The sequence below is a fragment of the Protopterus annectens genome, chromosome 2.part1 (genome assembly GCF_019279795.1).
Source record: "Protopterus annectens isolate FY-2018-M chromosome 2.part1, PAN1.0, whole genome shotgun sequence".
NCBI classification, from domain to species: Eukaryota; Metazoa; Chordata; order Ceratodontiformes; family Protopteridae; genus Protopterus; species Protopterus annectens.
Genome location: NC_056729.1, coordinates 1166223638 through 1166243186, shown reverse-complemented (window position 1 = coordinate 1166243186; position 19549 = coordinate 1166223638). Strand labels below are relative to the sequence as shown.

General features: G+C 41.5%; 1 protein-coding gene across 3 annotated transcripts in view; it reads right to left on the bottom strand.

Annotated features, from left to right (window-relative positions):
- PINX1 (PIN2 (TERF1) interacting telomerase inhibitor 1) overlaps positions 1–19549 on the bottom strand; it is a 1591633-nt gene that overhangs the window by 1341451 nt on the left and 230633 nt on the right. The gene's annotated exons all lie outside the window — the stretch shown is intronic.

The window sequence follows — 19549 nt, the reverse complement described above, 5'->3', positions numbered from 1 at the left end:
ATTCCTCTGCATCTGAATCCTCATAGGCTGATAAGGGCATGTCCTGATAATCAGAAGGGTCAGAGTCATCGGACTCCTGGTCTGTAGAATCATTAGGAAACTCAATTCTTTGTCTTTTAGCAGGGGAAGGCTGGCTTCCCCTAATTAGGGTGATAAGGCCTTCAGCCATTCTAAGCATTTGTTTCTGTGGCATGGGAGCTTGAGCATGCGCTTTGGTCGTCAGTTTTTCTAGGCATAGTGTGTACTCTGGGCCTAAGAAACTCGGCAGTTTTGGCTAAAAATGAAGTTGTCAGCTTGATCCGAACATTGGTAGGTTGGAATACACCCTCAGAAGGCGATGCCTGGACAACGGCTCTGGTCCCATCCAAGGTAGAGACATCTGCAGGTTCCATAGTTGAAGAAGCATCTCGCAACATACCGGACTCCCAATGGGTCTCAGCAGGGGCCTGCGAATCCACAGAAGTGGGCATCAAGGGCTGCAAAGGCGCCTCACTGAGTACCGGCGGACTGGCGACTAGCTTAATGGAAGCGTCGTCGGTATTTTTGGACCTATGCGGCCTGTCTCTGTCTTTATCTTTACATTTTTCTGGAAGATCTGTAGTCGGATGGCTTACCAAAGCCATTTTTGAATACGGAGAATGACCGCAAAAGAATTTAGTGACAAAGATAACCCAACGACGAATGGTTCGTGCGTTAAACAAGGCATAAAACCGACAGCCAGGGACGTCGTGGTCTGGGCCTAAACAGGTGAAGCAGTAAGAATGAAAATCTCTGTGAGGGGTTTGCTTTCCACAGGCAAGACAATTGTTAAGTTTTTCTGACATCGGTTAGAGCAAGAAAAAGGATCCCCAACGGGGTACTTGGCTTTAGAAGACTTCAGGATGGTAAACTCGAAAATGAAAATTTCAGGTAGCGGCCGACCGGCACTTGTGAACTGCTTCTGCTTCGGGCTCCTCTTCGGCAAGAAAGACTGATGTAATGGCGTCGGCTGCCTGTTTTATACCCCTGACAACCTGACGTCATGGAAGAAGCAAAAGCATCCGACGCAGAAATACTAAGACTCTGGTATTTGGGCCAACTGAGGGATACCTGCAGGCAGATAACTCAAGTGTAAAGACTGCAACAGTGAAAAACGAAGAACATCTGCTTTCATTTAATAAGGAAGTCCATGATGTTATCTTGAAACACCACTACTCTAATTTTGCCCAATACATTTTTTCTACCTATGTTGATCTTTTTGAAGACAAACTAGGTAAGCTTCCAGTTGTGTACTCCATAAAGTTAGAACCTGATGTCAGTCCAGTTATCAGGCCAGACTGGAAAGTACCAATAGCTTTGCAGAACAGAGTCAATACCGAGCTAGATAAAATGGTGCGACAAGTGTGATTTGTCCAGTTGGTTCATCTACTCCAACTTAGTGGGCATCTTCCATGGTATTAGCGCACAAGAAAAGCTCAGATAACATCAGAATACGTATTGCTCCACGAAATTTGAACAAAGCACTAAAAAGACCTCATCATTCAATGCATACAGTCAAAGAAGTCACAGCTCTTATGCCAAACGGCACTGTTTTTTCTGTCTTAAATGCAAGGAGCTCATTTTGGCAAATTTTGCTTGACAAGAAATCCTCATTGATAACTATATTCAGTATTCTGTTTGGCAAGGACAGATTTTTGCGAATGTCATATAAATTCTGCAAGTGAAGTCTTTCAACGTGCAATGGAGCAAATTTTTTCTGGGTATCCTTTTGCTATTATAGTAGAGGACATACTAATAGGAGGTCACAATGAAGCTGAACAAGACAGAAACCTCAAAAAAGTTCTGGAAAGACCACATCAAGTGAATCTTCAGTTTAACCCACAGAAATGCAAATTCAGGCTTTGTGAAGTTACTTATGTTGGTCATTTCTTTACCGGTTCAGGCCTACAACCATGGTAAAAGTACAGTTGTGTACCTACCATAAATGTAGATGTTAGAGTGTATTCACTGTTGCAGTCATTACACTTGGGTTATCCTGCTGGCAGGCTACCCGCAATCGGCCTGAACTCCAAAGTCTAGGTCCGGTGTCGGCTGCTGTCGCCTATTCTAGTGTGCCAGGGGTATAAAAGATGCAGCCGACGCCATTTTCTTCAGTTTTTCGTGCCCCAGATGTCAGGTGCCCCCAAATTGGTAGGCTGAAAATTATGCCAATAAGTATGCATGCACAAAAATAAACATCTCCTTCATCTACAAGCAAATACATCACATAGGTTGTATAGGATAGAGAAGTACAGATAAGTCCCAGCAAATAAAAGGGGGATGGTGGGTGGGTAACCTGGACTGCAACAGTGAATACACTCGAACATCTACATTTATGGTAGATACACAACTGTACTATGGTCATCGTGTTTCACTGCTGCAGTCATTACACTTGGGTTGAATCCCAAAGCTGAGGTTAGGTGGCTGGGTCTAAATAGGATTAGGAGAGGCTATAAGGCCCTGCAGAACTGTAGTGGCAAAGCCTGCTCTAGATTTAGAGTACAGAGGTAAGTGGTAGTGCTTGGTAAAAGTGTGCACTGAACTCCAAGTTGCAGCCTCTAAAATGTCTTTGGTTGGTACTCCTCTGAGGAAGGCTGCTGAAGTGGCTGCTGCTCTGGTTGAGTGTGGCCTAATGCCCTTAGGCACTGATTTGCCATGTTGTGAATAGCAGAAACGAATGCAGTGGCCTATCCATTTTGAAATAGTCTGCTTTGAGAGAGCCTTTCCTTGTGATCCTGCAGCATATGCTACTAAGAGTTGCTCAGTCTTTCGGAAAGCTTTAGTTCTGTCCAAGTAGAAGCATAGCTGTCTGTGTACGTTCAAAGAATGCAGGAGTCTCTCACCCTTATTCTGTGGGTTTGGATTAAATGTAGGCAAATTAATGGTTTGGTTAAGGACCACACTGGACATTACCTTAGGCATAAATGTCGGGTTCGTCCTCAGAGAAACCCTGTCTGTATGGAAAATGATAAAAGGTTCCACAGCCATGAGTGCCTGTAACTCAGACTCGTCTTGCAGAGGTTATTGCTAGGAGCAGAACTGTTTTCCAAGATAAGAACTTTATTTCAGCTGTATTGGCTGGCTCAAAAGGCGGCAGTGTGAGTTTTTCCAAGACATAATTGAGGTCCCATGCAGGTATTGGTGCTCTCCTTGGAGGTCTTATGTTTTTGGCCCCTCTGAGGTACTGTCATAGCAATGGATGTGAAAAAATTGGTGGTTCCGTATTGTAATGAGCTGAAGTGGCAGAAGCATGGATTTTAATTGATGAAAAGGATAGGCCTTTGTCTGGCATCTCAGTTAGGTATTGTAAAATCTGAGGAATATTTGGTACAAACGTGTCAATTCCTTGTGCCTGGTTCCAAGCACAGAATCTTTTCCATTTTTCTGCATAAGATTTTCTGGTACTGGGCCTCCTGGCCTCCAAAATAACATCCATCACTGCTTTAGAGTGAGGTGTGTTCTGAATGGCTACATTATCCGCCATGCTGCCAGATTTACGGTTCTGAGTTGGCTGTGCAGGATCTGATTGTTTCATTGAGTCAGTAAATGAGGAATTAGAGGCAACGTCCAGGCTGGGCCTTGAGACAAGCTCTTTAGGATTGGGTACCAGTGCTGGCAGGGCCAGTCTGGAGCAATCAGAATCATTTTTGGCTTCTCTTGTCTGACCTTTAGGAGTACCTTGGAGATGAGAGGCAGGGGAGGAAAGGCATATACTGTTACGGTTTTCCAGCTGAAGGATAAAGCATCCACTTTCCATGCTTGCTTGTGATAATTCCTTGTGCAGAATCTCTGTAGTTTGCAATTGTGAGGGGAGGCAAACAGATCTATGTTTGGGCGTCCCCGTTTCTTTATTATCATGCTGAAGACTTGTTGATCCAGTTTCCACTCGTGGGGATCCGTGAGGTTTCTGCTTAGTTCATCAGTCAGGATATTTTTCTTTCCTGGTAGGAATTGTGCTTGCAGCTGTACTTGATAAGTCAATGCTGTGTCCCACAAAGTCATGGCTTGTCTGCAGAGGGGGTAGGAATGAGTGCCTCCCTGTTTGTTTATGTACCACATGACTGTAGTATTGTCCGTCCTTATCAGTAGTTGTCCTGGATGGAGTAGATCCTTGAAAGCTGTCGGGGCATTCTGAACAGCTAGCATCTCTTTTTGATTGATATGAAGATGCCTTTGGCTTGTGGGCCACATGCCCTAAATACATTTTCCTGCTATGTGGGCTCCCCAGGCATAATCTGAAGCATCTGTTGTTATTGACTGCCTGGCTGTGGGTAGGGTGAATCGCTGTCCCTTGCTGTGATGACTGGCCTGTGCCCACCATCGAAACTCCTGTTGCAGGCAAGGAATAAGGGTAATTAATGTTTCCAGGCTGTGACAATGCTGAGTCAACACTTTTTAGGTACCATTGTAGTTTCCTCATATGCAGTCTGGCATATGGAATTAGCAGAATGCAGGATGCCATGAAGCCCAAAGCCTGCAGAATTTTTCTTGCAGACAACTGGGCCATTGTTGCCAACATTTTGAAGTAAGAAGTCAGTTGCCTTTGTTTGTCTGGCATGAGATAAGCCATCTGGGCAGTTGTATTTAAGCTTGCACCCAGGAATATTATCTCTTGAGAGGGTATTAGTTTTGATTTATTTTCGTTTACTGTGTACCCTAGGCAAATTAGCAATCTTTTTACAAACGCCAGATGCTTTAGTAGAATGTCCTTGTTCTCTGCTTGAATAAGGCAATCGTCCAAGTAAGGATATATTTGAATTCCTCCTTTGTCTGCAAAATGCAATTACTGGTGCCAGGCATTTTGTGAAGACTCTGGGCGCAGTAGATAAGCCAAAGGGCAGTGCAGAGAATTGGTAGTGCATTGAGCCAGCTATGAATCTGAGGTATCTTCTGCAAGATTGTCTGATGACTGGAATATGCAGGTATGCCTCTTTTAGGTCCAAAGTTACAAGCCAAGCCTTCTTGGCCAGCATGTGCAGAAGCTGCTGCAGAGTCAACATTTTGAATTTTGGAACGTCCAGAAATGTATTTAGAATAGACAGGTCCAATATTGGTCTCCAGGCTTTGTCTTTTCTGGGTACCAAGAGAAGTCTTGAGTAAAATCCTTGTCCCTGCTCTTGCTGTGGTACTTGCTGAATGGCCCTCATGTCCATGAGGGATGAAACTTGTTTTTGTGCCTCTGCCCGTTGATTATGTGGCAGGTCTGGCATACACTTTGCCCTTGGCAGGGTGTGAAAGTGGAACCTGTAGCCCTGGGACACTATATTCAAGACCCATTTGTCCTGGGTGATCATGTGCCAATTTTGAGAAAAAAGTGCTAGTTTTCCCCCTAAGGGGGCTGCCAAAAGATAAGTGCTTGGTGCTGGCGGAGGAAAGTCAGTGGGACTGTTTCCTGTATGGCTGTGATTTGTCTTATCCACTTTTGGAGGTAGAAGCACCCCACTGTTTAGGCCTGTATGAGCCCTGAGGCTGGGATCTGCCTCTGGGGCATCTGTATCTGCCTCTTTGTGGCCTGTCTGACACTGGAAAGGACCAATTCTTTATAGGCCAGTTCCTGCTAAATCTGGCTGGCTGTACCTGTAAGAAATCCTTTACTGTTTGCATAGATTTCGCTTTGTCCTCCATTTTCTTCAACACCTCCTCTGCTTTAATACCAAATAAGGTATCATGCTGTAATGGAGCATCTAATAATTTTGCTTTAACATGATCAGGCAGATTCTGTTCCTTTAACCAAGCATGCCTCCTAATGACAGAACCCATAACTGCAGCCCTGCAAGAGGCCTCCAGAGAATCAAAACCACATTGCAATGTATGCTTTCCCACTTGCTCAGTTGCATGCAATAAATCCTGTATTTCCTTATTTTCTGCACAATCAGAATTTCACAACATTTTCTGTTTTAGCAGTGACATTAAGTATTGCTGATATTTAAGCATATGAAATTGACGATTTAAAGCCCTCACAGCCAAAGTAGCAAGTGTAAACCTTTTTTCCCCATCTGTCTAGTGCCCTTGAATCTCTATCAGAGGGGCTAGGGATTTTTGCAGTAGAAGCCTTGACCCCTTTGGGACCCTGAGAAATAGTTTCTGGGTCAGCAGCAGGGTTTTTATAAAGAAATTTATGTGAATCTGGAACCCTGTAGTATCTGTCTGGTTTAACAGGGGCAGGAGGTAAAGAGTCAGGAGAAAGGCCAGACTCTGAAAATACATCATCTATAATGTCTAACACAGGAATAGCCAAAGGCCTGTGCTGAGGGAGTAAAAGAAAATCTCTAAGCCTTTTCTTAGATTCTGAGTAGTCTTGGCTCTCCCAGTGGAAGTGCTCCCTCATGGTATGCAGGGTTTCCCCAAAAGAATAATCCTCAGGCGGTGAGGCTGAAGGAATAGATTCTTCAGCATCAGAATCCTCGTAAGGAGGAAGAGAGTATTCCTGTTCAGAAGAGGAGTCAGAGGAAATGGAAACCTGATATGAAGATTCATAGTCTGTCTCTTGCCTAGGCCTCTTGTCAGGAAGGGGATGGGAACCCATGATCAAGGTAATTAGGTCTTCGGCCATTTTGAGCATCTGTTTTTTAGGCATGGTAGTCTGTCCAGGAGAATGCTGTACTTGTTTCTTTGTCTTTAGAATTGCTTTAGTCTTTGCTGTGGAAGCTGAAGTAGGCATTACATATAACTGTGTAGGTCTGAAAACAGCCTCAGAAGCCGATGCCTGCTCAGCGGCTCTGAAAATCTCAGGAGTCGGCCGACCGGCACTTGTGCACTACTTTTGCTTCGGGCACCGCGCGGCAAGAAAGACTGGGGAAAATGGCGCCCGCTGCATCTTTTATACCCCTGGCGCACTAACGTCAGGGAAGAGGCGACAGCAACCGATGCCGGACCTAGACTTTGGAATTCAGGCCGACTGCGGGTAGCCTGCCAGCAGGATAACCCAAGTGTAATGACCAAAACAGTGAAACACGATGAACATCTACCTAGGCAAGTTCATCCAGACTTGAGTCAAATATCAGCACCACTCAGAGAGCTGACATGTAAAGATGCATCCTACTCTTGGTTAGAACATTACCAAAAATAATTTGATGTCCTGAAACAGAGAATTGCCAGACCACCAACTCTCAGATACCATGATGCTCACAAACCAGTTATTCTTTCATGTGATGCTTCAAAATTTGGTTTAGGTGCAGTCATCCTACAAGAGGGTCAACCTGTTGCTTATGCACTGAGAACTCTTAACTTAACTGAAATGCAGTATGCTCAGATTGGGAAAGAGCTTTTGGCAATTGTATTTACATGTTCAAAGTTCCATGATTATGTTTATGGTAGACCTATCCAGATTGAAACAGACCACCAACCTCTAGTCACTATTTTGAGAAAGCCTATGCATACAGCTCCAGCCAGATTGTAATGTATGATGTTGAGATTACAAAAGTATAACTTCACTCTTGCCTACAAGAAAGGCAAACTTCTTTATCTTGCTGATACATTGCTCAGATCTCCCATAAACACTGAACAGCATGAAAATGAGAACCTTGATTTAGAAGTCATGGAAGGGAGAAATTTTTCTTCCACATGTCTCGATGAGCTGAGAGATCACACAGTCATAGATCCAGTTTTACAGAGGCTCAACCACTTTATTCAACAAGGATGGCCATCTAAGCAATCTAGTTTACCTCAAGAACTGCAACCTTATTTTTACTACAGAAATGAGATTTTGCTGACAATGGTATCATTATGAAAGGTCCAAAAGTAATTGTTCCGAAGTCCTTGTAACAAGAGTACATTACTATCTTGCATTGTGGTCCCCCAGGAGCAGACTATCAAAAGAAGGGTGAGAAGTCTAGCACTTTGGCCTCCCATGTCACAAGATACTGAGTGTGTGTGTCATCACCTTGTTCTGTGTTGTCTTAGTACTAAGTCACATCAACAGAAAGAACCACTTCAGCAAAACCAGATTCTTGAACTACCTTGGTCGATAGCAGCCAGTGATATTTTTGAGTGGAATGGTCAACATTACTTGGCGTTAGTAGACTCTTATTCAGACTGGTTTGAGATTGACCTGCTTCCTAATCTAGCATCCAATTCTGTTATCACTAACATGAAGCATCATTTTGCAGTCCATGGTAGTCCGCACAAAGTTATTTCTGACAATGGCACAGTTTACAAGCAAACAGTTCAAAAGATTTGCCGAAGAGTAGAACTTTACTTATGTCACAAGTAGCCCAGAGTATCTGCAGTCAAATGGTTTGGCAGAATGTGCAGTTCAAAGTGCAAAACAGAAGTTGAAATGAGACAATAGTGATGTTTTCCTGCATCTCTTGAATCTCAGAAATATTCCTTGTGATAAACATCTTCGTCCCCTCGCCCGGAGACTTCTGTCGAGATATACCAGAGCCACAATACCAATTAGTGAATTGTTGGCTCCATGTGTCAAGAACAACAGATCAGTGAAAACCAATCTGTTGAAGAAGAGTTTAACCCAGAAGTCCTACTACGTTAAGACCAGCAAACTGCTCAATCCATTACGAGAAGGAGAAATGGTAAGGATGCAAATGTCCAAAGGTTATGATCGGATTGGAGTCATGAAGAACATTTGCTCAGAGCAGAGATCATACATTGTAGAATCACAAGGTGTAGAGTTTAGGCGGAATCAGAAGCACTTGATGCCAGTGTCTGAACTTATACCACAGCACATGGCCTGTGAGAAAGACTATCTTAGAGTGAGTTGTCCAGTGTTCCAGCTCCAAAAGACGTTCCAGACAACATTCACTTTCTTGTGATAAATCCAAAAGTAGTTCCTGATGTGGATTGTTCACCGAAGCCTGTCCCTGTTGCTAAACCCAGTCCAGATTGTTATGTGACAAGATCTATTCACATCTCCAGACCATGTTATAGATACATGGCAACTTGGACATGAACACCGTGTTTGCTTCTAATGTCTTATTTTCAACTAAGGGCAATCTTTTTAAGAGGGAGGATGTAAATCAATGTGTCAGCATGCATCTTTAAGAAGCTATCGGAGGGATTGCACAAGTGTATAAATACTGAGCATGTGTGAGCCTGACTGCCATTTTGTACTAAGCTGTTGAGATGTAAGAATGTATGTCTGTAAGTTCCGTCTGTTAATTAGTTCATTTGTATTTTATGATGCTGCTATCCATCCTGATATGTCTTTATATAATAAAACATCTAAACTAACTACCCCACCTGTTCATCTTCTATGTTAGAGAAGGACGAACGACAATACAGATTTCAGGTACCACTGGATTTTTCTCATGTGGCATCTTGCAAAAGGTATCATGAAAATTGTTGATACCATGACACCCAGAACCAAAAGGAATGATTTTGCTGAGACAGTAACTTAGGCAGAATAACTCAAGAACAGATCTACAGAGCGAGCTCATTTTTCCTGAGGAAGAAGTCAGGCAATACTTTTGTAAGTTCTCCAGGAACTCTATTCTACATCGGAGATCCCTCACCCAGGTTATAGATTCCTGACACTTTGAAAAAGACTCTGCAAAGATAGGCAAGTTGTCTAAATAATGAAATGTGAACATCTTGCAGACTGCAGTAGGCTAGCACAGGATTTAAACACTTTGTCAATACCCTTGGAGTAGCTAGACCAAAGGGAAACACAAATAATTGATAATATGATCCACATATGGAAACCCTTAAGAAATGTCTGAAATCTGGATCTATGGGAAAGCAATGATTTGCATATTTTAAATATAAGGTTACTAGAAAACTCAAAAGGGACTAAAGAGTAGTAAGCTGTGAGGTGACCTTTTGAACTTGGGAACTACGTCAAATAGGATGAGAAAGGAAAGATCCAGAACCGGTTTCTAAGAATCTTCTTTCGTTGGCACCGAATACATAATATCCTTGAATGAAACCCTTCTCCTAAATGATGACGGACAGCTTCTATTACTCTCTGAAAGTGAATATAAGGAATAACAGGACAGAAAAGAAGAGTTTGGTCTGTAGGGTGAAGGGATATACCACTGTAAGGAGGGAGAGTCTCCCATTGCCATCTTTAACCTTGATGGACTACTGTCAGAACCCATTGGTCTGAAACTATATGTTGCCAAAGACAGAAATAGAGATTAAAATTTCTGGAAGAATTAAAGGATTACCAGGGTGGGAGGGAAGTCTTTCATGCAGTCACTCGGACTTGAGCATCTGTACCTTGTATGGGTGTGTGTGTGTGTGGGGGGGGGGGGGGGCTACTTTGCTTACCAGCAGCTTGCTGGGTCTGTTTATTTTTCTTTTTAAAGAAGGTTACAGAAAGAGCATTAAATCCTTTGAAAAACTTGGAGAAGGCTGAAAAATCAGAGATCTCCCTTGAATCAGCTTACTTCCCTCATCGCACGTAACAGTTTCTGCAGTAGAAGATCCAAAAACTAAGTCACTATAACATTTCAAACAGTGTGTAGCCACTTGAGACAGAGAAACAACTGAAGTACACACAGCAGATTTCTCCTTCGAAGAAGAAACAGATGCCAAACTATTCTCAAGAGAGACAAGCATAAACTTAACGAGTTTAACAGCTGAGAATCCTAAAATATTTTCAAGAAAAAAGCACTCCCCTCACACCAGATTTATCATCCTTGTCAGAAGGACAAGGATTAGTATAACCAAATGTTTAGCAGCAGCTGGGTTTATTAAAGCAATAGCTGCTGGGTCAGATCTGGAATGAGTGTGTAAAAGCTTAATGAGGAACACAACCTATTTTCTTTCTTGGGGGCAGCAGGCTGGCTGTCAGGCAAGTTACAGGCTATGACAAAAACATCTCCATAGCTGAAAGAACTGGAATAATTGGGTAAGTTTTGGAAATTCCAATTGTAATAATTCATAATACTTTCCAAGGGACTGAGAAAACTCGATTTTCCCACTGAAACAACTGACTCATTCTGGAAATAAATCACAAGCTGAGACTCAAGTGGGTCCAAAGGGATACGTACTCTACCCTGGTTAAAAAATTCAAAGTAAAATAAAATAAATCTGAATCAGAAACCTAAGTTGACAAAATAGAATCTGTCCCTTCACAATCATTTTGAGGTTCAAAATCTACGATTTCTTCAGAAAATGAAAAATCTCTAACTGAAACAACCATACTGGCAGGGTCAAAAGCCTAAACTAAACCCTAATCCAAGTTAAATAAATCACTCCTGTCCAGAGTAACCTGGCTCAGGAAAAGAGCTATGCCTATTTTTCTTTTTGACAGGAATTTCTGAAGAAACAAGCCCACTTTTGTCAGGAAAGACCTCCCTAGGGATGGGCATAGCCTTCTGGCTAGGCAGAGTGGCATTCTATGCCTCTTCTCCCACGACTGACAACAGGGGTTTCCCTTACCCACCGAGGGCACTCCATGCCTAAGCCATGGTCCCTGGTGGCGGTAGGGACTACAACAGGAGAGACATGGAAAAGACGAATGGTCTGAGGATCCAGTTTTGGCCACAGCAGTCAGCCACCCGCAGAAGAGGCACTTGAGTAGCCTGCTGTGGTGCCAAAGGCTGTTTTAATGGACTTTCTTTTTTGTTGTGGCTGGAGAACAGAATAACCAGTAGGTTGTTCCATGGCTGAGATGAAAAGATGCCAGATTCCCAGGGAAATTATTTGTTGTTTAATCCGTACTTGAGACCTGCATTTACTGTGCTTTTACATTTAAAAAAGCCAGGATCATTCATGCTGTGGCAGAAAGTGTTTACTTGGTCTCTCTCTGTTGGTAATCACTCCAGGGAGCTCAAAGTGTCGTTTATTGGCTAGAGGGAAAAATAATCAGTTTCAAGTTTTTTTTTCTCTGCTATAAATAGCCAAGTTTGCATGTAGCTGCCCACTGAGCAGCATCAGTTAGCAGTGCCCTGTATTGTAGCAAACACCTAGACAGTAAGACTTCCCTATAAACTTAGGATTAGGTCTGAAACCTGTTAAACATTGTGGGAGTGTGTGGAATTAAGCTCAGAGCAGCTAACTTGCACATGGAATAGCACTACCATATTCTAGCACTATAGAACATCTTCCCCTTAACCACAGAAACTACCTTAGGAGACCCCCCTGTTAAAACCCACGACTTAATCCTAAACAGCACACCCTATTGCAGGTCTGGACAACATAGATATAAACAATTTCCAAATGTTTCTGTGGACAGCTTGGTAGATATGGGCATCCTAAGGCAATGTAGCAATTGTCTCATATTCTCAGACAATCAGTTAATCATTAAAGAAAATAACATTAAATGAGAGATGTAAATACAGACGCTTCCTTGCAGTTAAAAATCTTGCATACAAATAAGCTTGTCATTAATACCCATTCTACATTCCTCACATACACAGACTGACTTGTACTGAGGTGCTAAAAAGAAAGCTTCCCAAACTTCAAAGAACTCCAATGCCACCTAACAGCAACACTGTTCCTAAGCAATCACTAAAATACCCCAAAAGCAATAGCAAACATCTCACATAAACCTACACCAAATGGTCTTTCAAGTCCATAAGGCAACCATATACTTTACCTAATACTCTCATCACTAGAGACTCAATTGTGCGATGCACAGATGCTACACTCGCCAGGTTAGACAAGGAGAAGATAACAGTTAGCTGCTTCTATAGGTTCATAGATTAGTACTAAGCTAACTGCCCTTGCGAGCCATTTTAAGCCTAGCCAATTATCCCTTGTGAGACTCGAACCCCGCACCTTGTGTTTATAAGGCAAACACCTTAGCCATTAGGCCACCCTCCCAACCCTATGGATATAGAATCAGCAATATCATGCATGCACTGAAGTCACTGCACCCCAGGTACCAATTTGATTCTATCATCACCCATGTGAGTATAAATCACCAGAGACCTACCTCACTGGACTACATGAAAAGACACATAATGGATCTCTTGGAATATGTCTCACAGATGGGTATGAGACTTGCTTTGAGCAGCATTCTACCTTCACAAAGGATGATGCACAGTAAGAACATAAAATTACAATTAATGATTTTAATAATTGGCTTAGTTTCTGATGTCACTCCAGGGGATTTAATATCGTTCAGCATGGGAGGAGATCAACAACAAACCAAGTTCCTTTACCAAGGATGGGCTGCACCTGCCCCCCCACCCCCAACCCCAGGCTTTCAGATAATGGCCAAAACTTTATCCACCCCCTTGCATCCTTTGAGGCAATGTCAAAAAGACAAAACTACCAATATAGTGAAAAAGTCTCCAAGCAACCTTAAGTTGTTACTATTCAATATTAGGAGGCTAAGCAAAAAAACTCCATACCCTTCATGCCCTCTTCACGCTCTAGAATGTAGACATCTGTACAGTGACCAAAACTTGTTTTAAAGCCAGAGAAAGTATTCCTACAGTGCAAGGCAGCACAGACTGGGGCCTTGGTGGAGGTGTCTATCTGCATTAGCAACAAACATCTAGGTTGGTTAAACAGGCTGATACCATGGAGCTCATCCATGTGAAAGTCATCACAATGACAAATAAGGTCCCTCACCTTATTATGGCTAGGTGAATGGGCGTACCTTCGTTGAAGGTTATGCGTCAGGGCTGGCAACTTGGCACGTAAAAAAATCTACTGCCAATCATTAGCGGACTGGAGTTCCGCTGTGGTGACCCCTAACAGGGAAAAGCCGAAAGACACAACAACAACCTTATTATGGCTAGCTACAGGTCACAATCTATGCCCCTAGAGTCTCACAACTCTTAACTAAACCTAGTAGAGGAGCTCACCATCCAAACAGCCTATTCTATTCGTGGGTGACTAACTACCCCTCTATAGACTTGGAAAATTACACTGCCTCAAATTCACAGGCACAACACTTGCTGGACCAGACAGTGCATGCTCCAACCACATGATCAAAGAAACTGGATCTGGTATTCAAGCAACCCCGCCCAAACGCTAAACTAAGAACACCACCTCCATAGATCCAGACAAAATCCCTGGTTGCCTCCAGAACATTCTAAAATATGAACTATCAAGACCACTTGAGACGCTCTTCAACTACAACCTTGAAATATGTTCCAAGTGAATGGAGGAATGCAACAATCATTCCCCAGCACTAGGGTGAACCATCAGCTAATCCAGGGAACTACAGACCCATCAGTCTAATAAGCCAAGCCATAGAACAAATTACCATGGAACTGATAAACAAGGACATTGGCAACCTACAGACAATGGACCCATCCTAATTTGGCTATGTTAAGGAAAGTTCATGCCTACCTAACCTGGTAAGAGTTCTTTGAGAGGGTCCCTTAAGCAAATGACAAGGATAAAACAATTCATACTGCAAATCTTGACCTAGCCAAGGCATTCTACACAACATCCCACTCAAACATTGCTGACACACTCTCTGAACTAGGCAAAAGTGTTTATAAAAATCACTGGATTGCCAGTTGGCTCACACACAGAACACAAGAAGTCAGGATCAGTGAGACCACATCCGCCAAGATACCGGTCACCAGCAGAATACTCTAGGGCTCTGTGCTGGGCCCACTCCTATTTGGCATCTACGTCTCAGAAATCAAGGCTAATGTTCAAGGCCTCTGGCTCACCAAGTTCACAGATGACTGTAAACTGTGAGCTATTATAGATTCCCCCAAGACACCAAGATCTTGCAAGAGGGTTTAACACAGAACAAATGACTGGTGCCAAGCCACAGCCTAAAACTCAGTGCCAAAAATGCATTATAACGCCCTTTGGGGAACTGTCAACCCAAGTTAATTATTCCATCGATAAAACACCCCTAAGATCTGACACTGTATTAAGGGATATGGGAACATATGTACACAGCAATCTGGCCTTTGACCAACATGTAGCTAAGATAGTAAGAAAATCATTCTATGTCATCAACTTAAAGGTATGGCACCCGGGTCTAAGAAAGTTACAGTACCTCTCTATGTGGCCCTTATGAAATCTATCATTGAATACAATGACCCTTTGGCATGTATCTAATTAGACCCTTACAACAGTTGCAACACCTACAAAGGTTTCTCACCAGGAAAATTCATGGCATGAATACCCTGCCCTACACTGATTGCCTGTAAAGGCTCTGCCTCTGTATTTGATCTCCAACAGGCTGCTGAGAGGGGATCTTTGCCAGGCTTACAGGGCATCCTCAGTCCACATCTGATGGGTCTGATGCACAAGTGCAAAACAAACAGCATGAGAAACACTAGAAGCAAGGATATGAATTTTGTTTGTGACACAAACAGAACCGAACATGCTGGGGAGACAGAACTTTTTCCCCATTAAGACGTAGTAAAACCAATCTCTGCTCCACTTACAAAGCCATGTCTGACCCAACCCTGTTAGAAATGTTACTCCTAATGAAATCCCAATCCCTCCGCACCACATGCTCCAGGGACCTCAATCTCATTACCATAATCAACAAAACATGCTGGAGGGACAGGTTCATAACCCAGAGACTGCCCATGTTCTGGAAGTGACTTCCCATACATGTCAAGCAGAGCACCTCACTGACCCATTTCAACAGAAATTTTGATGAGTGGATGGGAAATAGAAAGTTCACCCCGGGGATCACTCCAGTGGCTCTACTTTATAAAGACACCAGGAACTATTGGCGGCATGATGCCAGGGCACTTATATGGGCTAGGCTTGTAAAGGCTCCAGGGCCATTGGCCTAGTACATACCTATGAACCTGTGTTGCCCACAGGATCCCTGGACTATGGAATAGGATCCCCACCCATGTAAAATTGAGTTCATCCCTGACCCTATTCAAATGAATCCTTGAGAAGTGGATGGGAAATCATAAATTTACTCCCATGTCCCTTATGGCAGAGGACTTCAATAAAGTATTATTCTAACACCCCACCTACAAATCCTTAGTTACTTCTTGACTAACACTACCCCCATACAGATATCCATGACACTCGGGACCCAGATAGTTTAGGGTGCACAGCTATGCTTGTAAGGGCCCTAGTGGTCATTAGCCTAGTAACAATCAATGAACCTATAGCTCCGGCAGCAGTAGTTGGGAAAATAGGTAAGTTACTTAAAAAAAAAAAAAAAAAAAAAAAAGTAACTTTTTCCCCATTAAGACTTAGTAAAAAGCCATTTAAACACTTACCCCAGCTCCCAAAAGAAAAATAACACAACTTTACTACAGAAAAAGTAGTTTCAAATTAGTTTTAACAACGTTTTAACCACAAAGGTAAAAGAAGTGACAATCCTATTTAAAAGCAAATAAAATACACACGACAGTCATTAAAAACACCTTTTTTCCTGGCATAAAGTTTACAGAAAAAGCAAGATTTCTGTCATAAAAACTCAAGTTGAAGTTTTTTGTTTTTTTTTTTTCGTTTTTTTTTAAACTGAAGGGAGCTTATCTGACCAGCAATGGAACATAATTAGCTGACCATCAATCCTTGAAATAACTGAATAAACACAGCATAAAGTGCAACGTAACAAAAAAAAAAAAGTCAGGAACCAAGTGAATAGCTGCACCTTCTTTATTACACACTTCTTCTGGTACCTCGGCTAAAAAGCCTTCAAGGAATAACAACAAACTACAGCAACCTTTTTATATCCCTTCAATTTTCTATGTAAATATAATTAATTCACCTACATTTAATTAATAAAAAACACCACCCAAGCTTAAAGACACACTTCCCTTGAAGGAAATGAAGATTTGCACTATCTACAAAAATAAACACATGCATAATATAAAAGTGAAAATCTAAACATTGTAAAAACCACACCAAGTTAGCCCTAAGCCTTAAACTGAATACATAATTATAAATATTCCTTGTTTTACAATAAATTCATTTTATACATTATATGACTATCTTACCATCATTATTAATAAATAGCAGCATTCCTAATTTCATATTCACATTTCCACTACATGAATATATACAAACACATTTAATTATTTTTATAAACCATTCCAATTAAATTCCAAATTCAACCCTTGTAGATGTAAGGTTCCTAAATTAATTATGAGATTTGCTTCCAAATTTAATAACTTATGGACAAATCCCCCCCCATGTTATTAGCTCCAAAGGGTCTAGTCAGAACACTAAAAAAGAAGCCATCCGAATTTCCACCATGGACAGAACAAAAATGTTGGGCCACTGGGCTTTCCAATCTCAAATTCCTAACATCCCCCAAATGTTCCAATATCCTCAACTTAACCTTTGTTTTCCTTTGCCCTATGTACCACCTGGTTGGTGAACAACCACATCCTACAATATAAACAACTCCACAACAGTCACATTTGAATTCATTTTTTAATCCAGAATTTTTTTCCATTAATAATGGATCCATCTAAATTCCTAATTTTATTGCATAATTTACATTTTCCACAGGGAAAGACTCCCAGCTTTTCCCTCACAGTATTCCGTGCCCTTTGGTTTAGCAATTTCCTCAAATTGCTGAATCTGCCATAGGAGAAGGTAACTTTATTGGGAAACAAACTCCCCACTACCTCATCCCTGCAAACCATTGTCCATAATTTGTTTATCAATTCACTTAAGGTAACTGGGAAGGGAGAAGATTTTGTTACGTAGAACATAGCCTCTGTTTTCAAATCATTAACATTATACTCGTTCCAGCCCCTGGAACCTTTATGGTAACATCCTTCTCCCTGGTACCCCTCTAACCTTATCTAGTGCTTCCTGAATGTATGTATCATCATAGCCCCTCTTTGATAATTTATTCCTTACCAAGACAAACTCTTTTTCCAACATCTGCTTGTCAGATGTATTAGTAAAAGTGCGTTTAAATTCCCCATAAGGCAAAGATTTTATTAAATGCAATGGATGAGAACTACTGGCCTCTAAAAAATTATTAGCAGCTGTTATTTTATGAAAAGGACTATACTGAAGCTTCCCCTCATTGTCCACATAAAACTCCACATCAAGAAATTGCATGGTTTTATCATTAGTTCTAGATGTGAATTCCAAAACAAAAAAATTTGAACTTAAGCATGAAATTCCTGAATTCACTTTGATCTCCCCTACACAAATATTAAATCATCGATAAAACGTTTAAACAAGATCACATTATTCTTGTAAAAGCATGTGGGATAGACAAACATGTTTTCAAAAAAATGCCATAAACAATATGGCATAAAAGGGGGGGTGAAAGCCCCCCCCCACTGCCGTTTCCTCCAGCTGCAAGTAAAATGTTTGTTCAAAACTAAAATAGTTGTGTGTAAGGGCAAATTCTAATAGTTGACAAACATAAGCAATTCGTGGACCTTCCCCCATCATTTTGACAACTGTTTCTAAGCCCTTTTCAATTTTAATATTTGTGTAAAGTGACTATACATCCACAGAAGCAAAATAATAATTGGGGCTCCATTCTATCCCATTCATGCTCTCCAAAACCTGGGCATCATTTTTTACATATGACTGAACCCTAGGGAGGAATACCTTCAGTTGGGAGTCCAAAAAGATGCCAATGTTCTGCAAAAATGCTCCTACACCCAAAACCATCAGTCTCCCTGGTGGTTTGGTAAGTGATTTATGCAACGTTGGAATTGCAAAGAACCTGGCATCCCTAGGACTTTTCACAAACAGTTTTTTAACATCAGATTGATTAAAGAAGTCCAACCTTTCACCTCTCAACAATAACTCAAGCAACTCATTAAATGCACTTACTGGATTAGATTGTAACTTCTTATAGATTTTTTCATTTGACAATAAATCTATCACCATGCTGTTATATCCTTCCCTTGTCATCACAACCCAATTACCCCCTTGTCTGTCTGTGTGAAAACATATTGTTCAGTCAAACCACACAACCGCTTTAAAACTTCCCACTGTGCTTTACTTAAATTCCAAACATTCGTTTCGCAAACAAAATGCTTATATGCAACTTCTATTTGTTTACACAAAACCATTTCAAACGTGTTGACTACTATAGACATTTTAGGAGGTAAAAAAGAGCTTACAAAGGGAACCTTCGAAACACATAATTTTCCATATTCAGTTGCAAAATTAACATTACATTCATTAGAAAGGTCAGAGTCACTACTAGTGTCCATGTTCAATATGTTATCAATGTCCACGACCGGGTTGTCCTAAACTGAAATGTTCAGTAACGAATCATCACTGCCAAGTTCTACTTCACTGCTGCTCTGCCCCTTATTCTAGAAGAAAACTTTTAAATGCAGTTTTCTGCAAAATGTTTTTAATTCCCTCAATAAGTCCGCTAAAGTTGGTAAGTGCGTAGGAACAAATTTGGTGCCCTTAGATAAAACCCACACTGCTTCTTCCGAAGGCGTTAAGTCTGATGAATTCACAATGTTCAGGTCATCACATGAAATATGTTCAGGGAAAGCACAATCAGTATAATTTAAACATACCTCACCCTGTTCATTGAAGCAGTTCAATTTATTTTTCCCTTTCCCTGAAATCTTTTGCCTCCTCCTTTACCACGGGCCATGTTGTCGGACTCCTACACAACTTCCATCTGTACGGGGTTATATATATATATATATATATATATATATATATATATATATATATTACAAAGCCATGTCTGACCCAACCCTGTTAGAAATGTTACCCCTAA